The following is a 15,206-nucleotide window of genomic DNA, read 5'->3' as shown; positions in this document are numbered from 1 at the left end:
CACGCGTCTCATTTGATCCTCACAACAACCTCTGTTATCTCCATGTTACAGATGGGGAAACTGAGGCCTTGGAGAAGTTAGGTGACTTGCCCAAGGTCATTACTGATTTCAACTCAGGTCCTATGTCCACTTGCCCCTCAGCCTCTCCTTTCTTCTGTGTATGTTTTGCGTATGTGTTGTTTCCTGTCCTTGCAGGAGAATGTACCATTTTTCTTCCTATCCTCCAGTCTTGTAAATAGCTATTAGATACACTTTGACCAGGTGAGTTGAATTGGAACAGTAGTCTCTCCAGTGCACCACACCGCCCCTCAGACTTGTTTTGCTGTCTGGGAGGGGAAAACTAGAAGCAAAGACTTAAAGTTACAGGTTTCAGCTCAGCATAAGGGGAAAAAACCTGATAAGTGAACTCTTTAAATATGGAATGGGTTGCCTTAAGAGGCTGTGGATGGGATCTTAGAGGCCCTCTAGTAATAGGATCATAGATTTAGAGCTGGAATTCAACCTCCTAATTTTTCAGATGAGGAATGGGGATTAAGCGCCTCCTATGTGCCAATCACAGTGCTAATCAATAGGGATACAAAGAAAGGCCAAAAAAAAGTGGTGATCACCTTTTATATAACTGGCATTTGGTAGGAAGAAGTCAAGACTGTGGATATAAGCTTGGGCTGCCCTTTCCCTTTGCTTGGGCCCTGATTGGCTGAGAGTGAATGTAAATATCAATTGTTTCTGTTTTGGCCAGAAACCCATATTGATTTTTTTTTTTTGGACTAGGTAAAGGGGCCAGTCTCTGCCTCATTTCTTACCTAGCCTTACATAATCACTGAATGGGTGCTGCCTCAGTCAAACTGAGACCTGTTAAAGACCTTAGCTTGAAAAGGGCAAGGTGTCCCATTGCATCCAGGTCTATATCCCTGCCATAGTCATCTTGATCTATATCTTGCCACTGGACCCAGTTGGCTCTGGTGGAAAGAGGTGACTTTGAACAGCCCTCCCTCACTTAAATCCAATTCACTTGCATGTGATGGCATCACCTCCCTGATACATGGTCCTCTTTGAGAATGAAGGACAAACAACAACCACCTTTCCCCTTTAAGGGATAGTGATGAGGAAAGTGGCTTGAGCCGTTAGGGCTAGCAATATTTAGGGGAGCAGATAGGCGTAATTTTAATCTGTCGCTCCACTCTCAGAGAGGCCTCTTGGCCGCTTTTCCTATTCCTCTCCAGGATAAGAATCAAAATCTGCCTTGGAGGGGAGTAGGCAAGGTCATAGAGATAGTTTTCACCCTTCCCTTGAGCCGCATTTAGCCAAACCATATGGACATGATCATGACTTATTTGGGCAGCACACATATCCTACATATGGGGTAAATGCATTCTTTCCATCAATGAGAGTCTTATTCTAGGCTTGAAAACCTGGGTTACAAACCATTTGACAAAGACAAAGACTTTCTTTCCTGGATCTTCAATAGTTGAGGTTGCTGAGGAAGTAAGGTAATCAGGTGGCTCAGCAGACAGAGAGCTGGATCTGGAGTCAAGAAGACTTGAGTTCAGTCATGGCCTCACACACTTACTGGCTGTGTGACTCTGGACAAGTCACTTAACTTCTGTTTGTCTTAATCCACTGGAGACAGAAATGGCAAACCGCTCTAGTATCTCTACCAAGAAAACCCCATGGCCAGCATTAGTGTGCTATGGTCCACAGGGTCATGAAGAATTGGACACAACTGAATAACAAAAGACTATATAATACTTGGGAAGCAGGTGCCAGGCCCTGTCATCATTAGGGCTTATTCTCTGGGATGATGGCTTTAGGGGCTGGGCTAGAAGCAGGACCAAAGAAGTTCCCACTAGAATGATCCAGGAAGGCAATAATAGACTTGTTTGCAAGGGAGTGGTGGAAGCATAAGGAAAGAAGGAAAAATAAGATTTTGGAAAACCCTTTGTATATTTCATTTGTTGTGTAACAGAGTTAAAGTCCTAGTGCTTACATTATTTTCCAAATTAACACACAAAATGCAAGTTTTAACAGATCAGTGGTTAAGTCCACTGACAGGTCTTGACAAGCAAGTGTTGGCAGGCAAGTGTGTTTACATCGTTGGGAAGTTCAGCATGCATGAGCAGGAATAAGTTCATGTAATGACTTGTTTACAATACAATACTATAAGGTTACATGACACAAGTATTGTGTCATCAAAATTTCAATGCAGAAAAACCCCACACATTTACAATAAGTTTTTAAATTTAAGATGCATCATTTAAAAAAATATGTATTTTTGAAATGATACAAATTTCAAAAAAAACTTAAAAAGTTAAAGATTTCCTGGGGGGTACTGAGTAATTTAAAAAAAAAGGGGGGGTAGGTCAAATAAGTTTGGGAACTTCTGCTCTAAGAGAGAAGAGGTATTACAACTATGATGCTTTGGGGCCTACTTTCCATGGGTTGCAGTTGGTCATTGGTTGGTGTTGAGGAGTACAGGCCCTTTTACTGTGATTGCTCCCAACAAATGATACAATAATCTATGGGGCCCTGCTATTCTCATGGCTCTTGGATTCAAGGTCCTAAGTTTTTTCCATTGGAGTCTGAAGGGAGGCAAGAATTGAGATTTGACTCACCTGGCTGGCACATATCAACTCCCTACATTCTCAGGGTGCCTTTCTGCTTCAGCTAGGTTGGCTTGCCTTGGATAGGTGGCCCCTTCTCCACAGAAGTGTCCACACTTTTGAGCGTCAGAAGTGGGAATTTGAAACCAGGTTCTGTGACATTAGAAGCTGTCAGGCAAAGACTAGATGATTCACTTGTCAGGAATGTTGTGGAAGGGATTCCTGTTTAGTTGTGGGTTGTACAAGGTGGCATCTCAGGTCCCCAACCGAGATTCTGTGACCTTAGGATATTTCATGCAAACTAAGTACTAAATTTTGGTGGAGGCTGCGGATATGAAGACAAAGTTTCTACCTTCTTCTTATTCCTACTCTGAACTAATCCCTTATAATTGGGGAGTGAGAGGGAAAGGTTCTTGGAGGTTTGGGCCAATGTTTTAGCTAGTTGGCACTCATTGTAGATTCTTAAATTGGGAAGGGAATGCAACACTAGGTGTAACTGTAGAGTCATTGTTCTTTTCCCTCCTCATCAGGAAGGAGGCAGAATCAATATCCTACTAGGCCAACTCAGAGGCTGGACTTTTTCCTCTATCTACCTCCTCCTCCCCTCTCTCCTCTCTGTATCTGAGAGAGGGAGGAATCTTACCTCTAGCTCTAGGCATGTTTCAGTTCTTGGCCACTGGGGTTCCAGCTCAAATCAAACTGAACACCTGAGTTCAGCTAAGTAAATGCCCAGGGAATATATAACCCCTCTCCGTTGGAAGCAGGAATTTCAGGTACATTGTTATACTGCTACTCAACCCAACATACTCAAAAGTTAGGGCACATTGTTATACATAATGATACTCATGTGGCCTATGTTGAATTGCTTGACTTCTTAGGGAGGGTGGGTGGGAAGGGAAGAGGGGAGAGAATTTGGAACTCAAAGTTTTAAAAACAGATGTTCAAAAACAAAAAAAAAGTTTTTGCATGCAACTAGAAAATAAGATACACAGGCAATGGGGTATAGAAATTTATCTTGCCCTACAAGAAAGGAAGGGAAAAGGGGATGGGAGGGGAGTGGGGTGACAGAAGGGAGGGCTGACTGGGGAACAGGGCAACCAGAATATATGCTGGCCTGGAGTGGGGGGCAGGGTAGAAATGGGGAGAAAATTTGTAATTCAAACTCTTGTGAACATCAATGCTGAAAACGAAATATATTAAATTAAAAACAAAGAGAAAAAAAAAGTTAAGGCACGTTAATGCATTTCTTTATTGACCACACTTAGTGAGAGAAAAGGCAAAATCAGAGAGCAAATCACAGACACTTGTTGATACACAAGCAATGGGAATGAGAAGGGAAGTTTTATACCGACAGCCCAGTTTCTCACCATTCGACTGGAAGGGAGCTCCTTGAGAGCAGGGAACATTTTCCCCCCTCTTCTTTCTTTGTATCCCCAGCACTTAACATAACACCTGGCACATAGTAGGTACTCAATAAATGCTTGTTGACATGACCCTTCCCTGCTAGGCGTCTGTAACCTGCAGAACCTAGATTATATGTCATGGTGGAGATCAATCACTGTAACCCTCTGATAACCATGACTGACTTCCTGTCTGCTTTCTCAGGACCAGGGCCAAGGAATCTATTCTATCTCTACTGCCTTTTCTCGGAAGTCTTAACCACAGATCTTCCTGCTGCTATCAGTGCAGCTGGAGCTGAGGAGAGCAAGCCTAGTCACCTCCAGCTCCCTCAAGGATTCCTCCTCCCTTTTTTCAGCTCTGTCTGGTATGAACATCCCCTTCTGCCCCATTGGACTACAATCAGACAGCTTAGGGTCCCTGAGCTTCTTCCTGTCTTTTTTTTATACAAAAGAGTCAACTCTATGTCATTACATGTTTTACTTCTATCTCACTATTACTTATAATTGTGTTACCCCCATGACCCTGAACGATGAGCTCTTCCCCTCCTCTCTTACCTCTCCCTCATGAATCCTAAATCTATTCTTCATCTTCCCCAAAACCTCTAGTCACTTCTCACCCCTTTCTGTACCCCAAGGGCCACGTATGCTGGGGCCTTATTTTCGTCCCCCTTCAGTTTTGAGACTCTAAAGTTGATTGTATTCTCCTCTTCCCTTGAATTCCTTGCTGTCTTCTCCAATCACTGCTGTGTTTCACCAAAAGCCACCTCTTAGTCACACTGATCATGGCCTTCTTTGCCAGCAGAGGAAGTAACAGGGTCACAGGGTTTACTACATATTTTTATCTAATCTGACTTGAAGCCTTATCACTGTTGGACTATTCTTTTCCTCTTCCCTGGTGGATGAACCTCCTACAGTCGTGGTTTTAAATCTCTCTGCTCGATCTCCATGTATCATACCCCTTCCACTCTCTCTCAGCAAAGAAACTTCCTTTGATTGAGAAAATAGAGACCACAGGCTGGGACCTCCCTCTCCTGTATTCCATAGCTTAAAACCCTCCTCAATGTTATCCCATTTCAATTCAGCTCTAGGTAGTATGCTGTGATGGGAAGTCAAACAAGAGACAATCCCTGCCCTCAAAGGAGTTTACGTTCTGTTGGAGGAAATATAACAAATATGTGGATAAGTAAACAGCAATAAAAACTGAAGGATCAAGTAAGGCCTCTTGTAGGAAGTAGCATTTGAGCTGGATCTTTAAGGGATTCCAAGAGGCGGAAATGAGAAAACATTTGAGGGGATGGAGGTGGGAAATGGAATGCCACGTACTGGGGAAGGAATAAGCATTTATGTCTCGCCTACTGTGTGCCAGGCATTGTGCTAAATGCTTTTCACAAATATTATCTCACTTGAGATTCAAAACAACCCTTTGATGTAGGTGCTGTTGTTGTCCTCATTTTACAGTTGAGAAAACTGAGGCACGCAGAGGTTAAGTGACTTGCCCAGGGTCACACAGCTAGTAAGTCTCTGCACTTAGATTTGAACTCAGGTCTTCCCGACTCCAGGCCTGGCACTCTATCCGCTGCCCAGCAGCTAGTAGGCCCATTCGTCTGGAATGTGTAGTCAGTCTAGAAAATGGTGAGGAGCTGGGAAGATGGTGGTGCATTAGGAGTTAGAAGAGCCCACATACCTGAGAAATACCCTACTGGAGCTTTGCAAATGCAGTGGATGGAAAAAAGAATGGGCAGCCCTGTGGCAAGAGGCGCACAGGCCCCAACCCAGACATGGAGGCTATAGATACATCTGAGCAACAAAAACAGCAGCAGCAAATACTTTAAAGAAGTATCCCGGCCTGAGAAATGAGGCCTGAAGGGAAAATGCTGAAGAGGAGAGTTACACCTACACACCTGAGAAAGGGAAAGTGAGGATGGAGGGAGCCTCCGGAGGGAAGTGGAGGAGAGCCCTGGCTGCGGCTGATGGGAGAAGGCCATGCAAAGCGCTGCCTCAGCTTACCTGCCTCCTCGTGAGCCCCTGCTACACCTTGAGGGCTGACTGCAAAGGGAGAGCACCGCGGCTGCTCTGATTGGAGAGAGCTCTGTCGCTTCAGGCGCCTGATTGAAGAGAGCAGAGTCCTGTGGTACCAAGGGCTACCTGGGCTCCTATGGATTGCTCTTTCGTACCTTTCACAGTTTTAGAAAGGGAAGTTTCTCAAATCCCAGAGGGTAGACCTGAGGAGGTTTGCAATTTACTGCCTCAGGAGAACCGCTTGTCACTGAAGTAGTTTTATCTCCCAGCCAAAGGCGCAGCCTTGGAAAACTGAGACCTGCCCTGGAGGCCTGTTTTACTGAAAGAGCACAGTGCTCATTGTTTTGTCATTTCCATTCGTGTTCCACTCTTCATGATCTTTTTGGGGGTTGTCTCGCCCAGATATTGAAGCGGTTTACCTTTTTTCTCCACCTCATTTTACAGATGAGGAAACTGAGGCAAACAGAGTTAAGTGACTTGCCCAGGGTCACACAACTAGTAAGTGTCTCAGGATTTGAACTCAGGAGTATGGGTGGTCCTGACTCCAAACCCAGCACTCTCTCCACGGCACTACTCAGCTGCTCTGTAGTAGTAAAATGCTACTATTTTATTAGAAGAGCTTAACATTTTTTTCAGCAGCCTGTGGCTAGCAGAAAAGTAATTTTTGTCTAGTGGAAAAGTATAGAGAACCAGAAGGTAAGCATCCACATGTGCTACATACTGTTTTCTAAAGAGATCAAGGACATGGCCTGAAGTCCAGAGCACTGAACTGTCCCAGGGCATATAGGTTTCCCTACTCATATTTTGTTGCAAGGTTTATAGACATTTGGGGTCGTTTTCCTCCCCAAAGATGGGGTTGATTAGAGGGAGGGTGTGACCCATTTTTGTGATATTGACTATTCCTGTAAATATTTTGCTTAAGATTTAATGGTGTCATTGTGATGGATTTTATGTAAACAGGAAGCAAAATAATGGTGGTTGCTCCTATGAATAATAGAATTGTGCTCCCTCATACTGGGGTTACTCCTAGGACAATGAAAGTGAGTTGTAGCTGCATTGGCTGCTCTCTATGGAGCCACCTCAACTTAATAGAATAGTGGCAAGTGGTGGGATGAGCAAATTAGCACCAGTCAAGGAAGAAAAAGAGGGGAGTGGGGTAGGGGGAATGAAGATACCATGATAGAGCTTCTGGGTATTTTGTGTTTAGTATTTCTTTTATGTGCAAGAAGTAAGTGCCTGTCCCATATCTGTTTTATAATGTATGTTTGGGTCTCTTCTCCTTTCCCTATTTAGGAATGAGGCCTAGCCATGACCTTAGACATGAGCCACACCTATGCTATAGGCACACTTTTCCTAGGGGACTGGAAGTGTGTTGTACTAGGGGCACCAGCCAAAGAATGCAAGAAAACGAGTCAGACCCCACTTCTTTGTGGTCAGGTTACCTATTGTGGACTGAACTTCATCCAGTGGTTGGACTGTGAGTGGGTGCTCCTTGCTCCCCAAGAGGGGCTTCTGATTAGAGAGGGAGAACGTATAGTACCACAGTCCCCCAGCAGTGAGTCCCAATTGTTAGCGTGAGAAGACCTATAAATAATTTGTAAGTCTTTTCCCTGTTTGATTCACTTGTTCTTTTCCTTACAGTATTCATCCTGAATTGGAGGAAAATACATTCTTAACGTTTGCATGGAGATGCTGCTAAGAAGAGTCAGGAAGGGTTGCACATACTGGTATAGACACCTTTCAAATCCCTTTTCTTTTTTTTCTTTTCTAATCTTTTTTCTATTCTTCTATTTCTTTTGCACTTGAAAAGATGTCCTATGTCTATAGGAGAGAGAAGGAGAGAAGCAGAGTATCACACATTGTTAGGCATACTCACTTCAGGGAGCGGTTGGCCACTGCATTCACCCTAATGTTTTTGGTCATAGCCACTACTCCACATGTGAGAGGAATAGCCCTAATTCTGAGACCCAGATCCAGAGAAGAAAGCTTTCTTCTAGGAATACAGGGAGAGTCAGCACTGGTGGTGGGGTGAATCAGTTTGCAGCAGAGAGAGCGTGCCTGAACTAGCAGTTTTTCAGAGCCAAATCAGCTGGTGAGATTGAAGGAAGATAAATTAGCTTGTCCCACGTTTCCTTGCTCTGGTTGACGCCTTTTCACCTTTGAAGAAAGGCCTCAGATATATCCCTGGGAATCATCTGTGTAGAGATGATAATTAAACCCATGGGCACCAACACCATACCTAAGGGTAACATCCTGAGGTCTACAACCAAAGTATTTCTAGGAGCTGTGAAGAGAGCTCTTATGTGAAGGAGCTCTTATGATCTATGGGTTACATGTACTTTGAATGCCTGAGCTCACTTTCCTGTGGATTCTGTAAATACTGGAAGGAGAGTGTGTTGCAGACTTTTGGTAGGAATGTTTGTCTCAACTATATCAACTATGCTACCTTAGTCAAAACTCCTTTCTAAAAGCTAATTAAGTTGGGCTAATTGATATCAATTGATAATCATGGTGTGAAACGAAATGGTGGGGGCTTATGAGACAGCATTAGAAAGACAACCCTCACCTGCTCATGGCTAAGCTAAAACCCTAAGGGCGTGTACTAGTCATGCTTAGAGATGGGTCACTATGCTTGAGAAGGCCCTGATTTGAGGCAGATGAATTAGATTGGAGAAAAGATCAGAAGAATAAGGATGGCAGCCAACTGAAAAGAGAAATGGATGAGAGAGATAACAGAGCAAAGTAGAGGAGATCCAGAAGATGTAGGAGGTAAGGCTCTGGGGATCCAGCTCCTCAGCTTAATTGGGAATTGGGAACACATAATGCATGTACCTCCTTTGGATTCCTAGTGCTTAGCACAAACAATAAATATGTGCCTCTTGACTGACAACTACATGTAGGACAAACTAAGGTGGGAGGTACTGAAAGGGCCATGAGTGGATGGGAGCAAGTTTTTAAGCTTCATAGGTAGGAGCCTGGTTCAAGCTAGTAAAAGGAGTACAGTCAAATATTCTAACCATGATGAAATCTAGGTAGACCTGGGTTTTTTTACAAGCAAAGTCTAGGGCCATTCTCCTGAAATGGCCAGGGAATTTAGAAAGAAAAGATGTAGGCTGGCTCCAGAGCCAAGACTATGGTCTTTTCTTTTTTACCCCTCAGGGAGAATAATTACCTTGTTTCTTCACCTGCTTCTCTGCTAGTTGGTTAAGAAGATCTTGCTTTACTATAAGACCAACTGGTTTTGCCTAAAGTGATCCTTACCTTACTCTGGAGCTTGGCATAACACACTTAGGGAAGGGAGGGAGGGGTAGGGTGGGAGCTGGTGTCCAAGGTAAATTGATTCACTAAGAGTACTTATATACCTTCCTCATCTGCTGGGCACAGCACGTTAGGAAACCACTAAAGAGCCAAGTATGGCCAACATGATGGGTCTTTTTTTTTTTAAATTACATACAGGTTTATCTAACTCAAAGGGCTAAATGCTATAATCATGAATATAAAAGTGAATTGAAGCTTACCCTACTGTTAAGTCAGATTATGAAGTGTTCACAAGGATGCTGCTGGAAGTCAAGGTTTTCAATGTTGAATTTATGCAGCCTACTGGAAAGGCACTGGCACCTAACCAGTTTGAAGTAAAAGGACAAAGTAACTTTGCTGGTAATCTCTCTCTTGTCAAAAAAATAAAAGTACATTTGCCCCTTAAGAGCAAAAAGGCTGTACTTTATGGTAATGTTTACCACACACAGGACAAAAAGATAGGCATGTACATGAATCCCTATGGCTAGTTCTGATGAATGTTTTTCTCGAAGGACCTGGAAAAATCTTGGCAGGGACTGGGATGTATTGTTACCTAAGCTCTGGAGCATCTAGCTGTCCATATGATTATGTACTTCCACTTGTCAGTCAGCTGGCCAGACAGTGAGCCTTGGTAAGTGCTTACCTCACTGGAAACAAAGGTGTTCTTTTAGAAGGAAGTACATACTTAGTATACAAAATGCCAGTAATGGGTGATGTACAAGTTGTTACCACTGATAATATATGTATGGCAGCACATACACATTGCATCCTTGATACAGAAAAGCATTAAACTCAAACGGAAAATAGGATGGACAGGAAGGGGGGAGGAGGATGAAGGAGTTCAAAAGGATGGGCAGAACAAATAAGGAAATAGTTATAAGTAAAACAAACTCCAATGTTGGAAGGGGGAGTTTGAGGGAGGGATAAAAAGAAAAGGAAGAAAGAGTAAAAATCTAGGATGGGGCATGTAGAAGAGAAAAGGGACAATAGACAGGAAACAGGACATTTCATTTATCCATCACAAGGGTTAGGTAAACTCCCTTTCCTTTGCCACCTTCTTATTTGTAAAGAGGAAGGGGATAGAAGAGAAGAAAAAGTATAGGAGGAAAGGGTGAAGGAAAAAACACAATTAATAATCATAACCATGAAGGTAAATAGGACGAACTCTCAACCATAATACAAAAGATGATACCAGAATTTATTAGGAAAAAGTATCAACAAAATGTTTACAAGGAAAACAAGCTTGAAACTCTATGTGAAAGGTTCACATAGGATTAAAGGGAGCGACTGGAGCAAAATCTGTTGTGCTTCAGATGAACTCAGAAAAAGAAAGGGGTGGAATCATAGTTTCAGATAAAGCTACAATAAATTTAGATATAAAAAAAACAAACATGGAAATTACTTTATGTTTGGAGGCCCTATAGAAAATGAATCAATATCAATATTTAATAAAGATGCACCACATAATATAGCATCAAAATATCTGAAGGAAAAATCAATCACATTGCTGGGAGAAATAATCAAATGATAATAATAGGAGTCTTCAGTGCACCCTTTTCAGACCCAGAGAAATCTAACAAAAAATTAAACAGGACAGAAGTTAAAGGACCTGAACAGAACTTTAGAAAAATTAGAGATGATAGATCTCTAATGATTACTCATTGGGAATAGAAAGGAGTTTAAATAATTCTTAGCCATTCATGGCATCTTTACAAAACCTGACCATGAAAATGCATAGAATTAGAAATATTAAAAACATCATTTACTAATCACAGTACAATAAAAACTATATTCAATAAAGAGTCTTTGAAGAAAAAATTAAAAATCAATTGGAGACTAAATAGCTTAATTCAAAAAATTTGGTGGACCAAAGAATAAATTATAGAAACAACAGAAGCTTTCATCAAGGAAGATGACAATATAACAAAATTTATGATATGCAGCAAAAGTAGTCCTTAGGGGAAAACTTAATTTTTCCAAATGCTTTTATCAAGAATAGAAAGAAAAAGACCAATGAATTGGGTATTCAACTTAATAATAATAATAAAAAAGAGCAAGGGAAACCATTCCCCTAACTAAACAACAAAGTAGAAATTCTGAAAATCAAAGAAGAGATTAATAAATTGAAGCAAAAAACACTTTGAATTGATAAGATGATGCTATTTAAAAAAAAAACTAATAAAATAGCTAACAAGTAAACTAATCTGATTAAAAAAAAGCAAGGAAAACCAAATTGTTCATTTAAAAGAATGCATAGAATTGAAGAATAAAGGACATTATCAGAAACTATTTTGTCCAATTATATGCTTATAATTATAAAACATAATTTAGAGAAAACAAATCCTCCAAAAAATGCAAAATACCCAGATTAACAGAAGAAGAAATAGATTAAATAAGCCAACATCAGGAAAAGAAACTGAACAAGCCATAAAGGAACTACTTAAAGTGGGAGGAAAAACTCCAGGAGCAAATGGATTTATGAGTTAATTTTAATCAAACATTAAATGGATAATTAACTCCAATATTACATAATCTGCTTGCAAAATTGGAAAAGAGACCTTTCTGATCTCTTTTTTGGAAAAAATTTAGTGTTTATATGCAAACCATGGAGAGGCAAAAGCAGAAAAAGAAAACTAAAGACCAGTATTCCTAATGATCGTTGAGGCAGGTTCTAAATAAAATATTAGCAAATAACCTTAGAAAGACTATATACTATGACTGTATTGGATTTTATACCAGCAATGCAAGGTTTGTTGAATATAGGGAAGATTATAAATTAACTGTTGATATAACAATTCATAAAAGCCACATGATTATAATGATAAGTACTGAAAAGGCGTTTGACAAAATCTAACACTTATTTCTCTTAAAAGCATAGGAATAAATGGACTTTTGCTTAATATGGTAAATAGTAGCTATCTGAAACCAAGAGCAAATGTCATAGGGTGAAAGAAGAAAAATAAGAGCCCTTTCTAGTCAGATCAGGGATAAATTAAGGATTACCAGCATCACCACTATTATTTGACAATGATAGAAATGCTAGCAGTAGCAACAAAGCAAGAAACAAATTGAGAGAATAAGCTTGGGCAAAGAGGAAACAAAATTACTGCTTTTGGTAGATGATGTGATGATTTAGTTAGGAAATAGTAAGGAATCAGTTTAATTTAATTTATTTAATATATTTCGTTTTCAGCATTGATTTTCATAAGAGTTTGAATTACAAATTTTCTCCCCATTTCTACCCTCCCCCCCCACTCCAAGATGGCATATATTCTGGTTGCCCTGTTCGCCAGTCAGCCCTCCCTTCTGTCACCCCACTCCCCTCCCATCCCCTTTTCCCTTCCTTTCTTGTAGGGTAAGATAAATTTCTATACCCCATTGCCTGTGTATCTTATTTTCTAGTTGCATGCAAAAACTTTTTTTTTTGTTTTTGAACATCTGTTTTTAAAACTTTGAGTTCCAAATTCTCTCCCCTCTTCCCTTCCCACCCACCCTCCCTAAGAAGTCAAGCAGTTCAACATAGGCCACATGTGTATCATTATGTATAACCCTTCCACAATACTCATGTTGTGAAAGACTAATTATATTTTGCTCCTTCCTAACCTATCCCCTTTATCCAATTTTCTCCCTTGACCCTGTCCCTTTTCCAAAGTATTTGTTTTTGATTACCTCCTCCCCCATCTGCCCTCCCTTCTATCATCCCCCCTTTTTTATCTTCTTTCTCCTTCTTTCCTGTGGGGTAAGATGCCCAATTGAGTGTGTATGGTATTCCCTCCTCCGGTCAAATCTGATGAGAGCAAGAAGGAATCAGTTTAAAATCAATTGAAACAATAAATTCAGCAAAGTTGTAGTATATAAAATAAATTCACATACATCATCAGTATGTCTACATATTACCAGTAAAATCCAGAAGAAATAGCTATAATGAGAAATCCCATTCAAAATAACCATAGACTATATAAAATATTTGGAAGTCTACTTATCAAGTCACACAGGAATGTATGAATCTAACTATAAAGCACTCCTTACAGACATACAGAGCTAAGTAATAAGAAAACTATTAATTGCCCATGGGTAGGCTGAGCCAATAAAACAAACATGACAACTAAATTAAGTACTGTACCAATAAAACTATCAAAGGATTATTTTATAGAGCTAGAAAAAATACCAAATTAATCTGAAGAAACAAAAGGTCAAGAATCTCAAAAAATAAAAAAGTGGGGGGAGTAAGAGGGCTTAGCAATACCAAATCAAATTCTGCTACAGAGTAGCATTCTACTTTGTACTGGTTAAAAAGCAGAAAAATCTATTAATGGGAAAAATTCGGTACACAGCATAGAAGGAAATGAATATGGTAGCCTGGTGTTCAATAAACAGAGACTCCAGTTACTAGAGTAAAGACTCACTATCTGACAAACTCCTTGGAACACTGGACAACAGTTTGTCAGAAAATAGGTACAGACCAACACCTCTCATGGTATACCAAGATAGACAGCAAATGGTCCATGATGTAGACATAAAGAGTGATGTCACAAGCAGATAAGAGGAACAAGGAAGATATTACCTTTCAGATATAAGGCTAGGGGAAGAGTTCAAGACCAAATAAGGGACAGAGAGGATCACAGAAGATCACCATTTTGATTATATAAAATTTAAAAGGTTTCGCACAAACAAAACTAATTCAGTTAAAATAAGAAGGGAAACAGTTAACTGCAGAAAGCCTTTGCAGCAAGTTTATCTGATTAAGACCTCGTATTCAAGATATACAAGGAACAGATTCAAATTTATAAGACTAAGAGCCCTTTCCCAATACATAAATGGTCAAAGGATATTAATAGGAAGTTTTCAAAGGAAGAAATCTAAAGCATCAAAGAATTATATGAAAAATATTCTATTTCTCAATATGGGGAGGGAGGAGGTGGGAGGGAAAAAGGTAGACTTTTGTTGATTGGAAAAAACTGTAATATATGAAAACATTGTCTAAATTACTAATAGTCAATAAGCATGTATTAAGCATCTACTGTGTGTCAGACACTGTGCTAAGTGCCGGGGATAGAAAGAAAGGTAAATGACAATCCCTACCCTCAGGGAGCTCACAGTCTAACAGGGAAGACAATATGAAATAAACTATGTACAAACAAGATGTATACAGAATAAATTGGAGATAATCAGTAGAGGGAAGGCACCATCATTAAGGGGGGATCAGGAAAGGTGGGGCTTTCGAAAGTGAGATTTTTAGCTGGGACTTGAGGGAAAGCAAGAGATAAAGTTGAGGAGGGAGAGCATTCTAACCTAGTCAGGAGATGGAATAAGCTGTAACAAGCCTGGAAAGTTAGGAGGGTACCAGGTTGTGAAGGACTTTGAATGCCAAACAGAGGATTTTATATTTGATCCTGGGGATGATAGGGAGCCATTGGAGTTTACTGAATAGGGAGTAACATGGTTAGATCTGTGTTTTAGGAAAATTAATCTGACAGCTGAGTGGAGGATGGACTAGAGTGCAAAGAGACTTGAGGTAGAGACACCAACTAGCAGGATATTGTAATAATCCAGGTGTGAGGTGATGAAGATCTGCATCACAGTAGTGACAGAGGCAAAGAAAGGGATGCTATCAAGGTAAAATCAGCAGGACTTGACAACAGACTGGATGGGAAGGGGGTGAGAGAGAATGAAGACTTCAGCAAGACACCTAGGTTATGAACCTGGTTAACTGGAAAGATGTTAGTATCCTTGACAGTAAAGGCTAGATTCAGAATGAGGGAAAGTTTTTGGGGAAAGATGATGAGTTCAGTTTTGGACATGTTGAGTTTAAGATGTCTGTGGGACATCTTATTTGAGATGTCTAATAGGAAGTGAGACTAGGGATTAAGCATAGAAGATTACTTAAGCC

The sequence above is a fragment of the Trichosurus vulpecula genome, chromosome 7, assembly GCF_011100635.1.
Source record: "Trichosurus vulpecula isolate mTriVul1 chromosome 7, mTriVul1.pri, whole genome shotgun sequence".
Taxonomy (NCBI): domain Eukaryota; kingdom Metazoa; phylum Chordata; class Mammalia; order Diprotodontia; family Phalangeridae; genus Trichosurus; species Trichosurus vulpecula.
Note: the sequence above shows the minus strand (reverse complement) of the source record.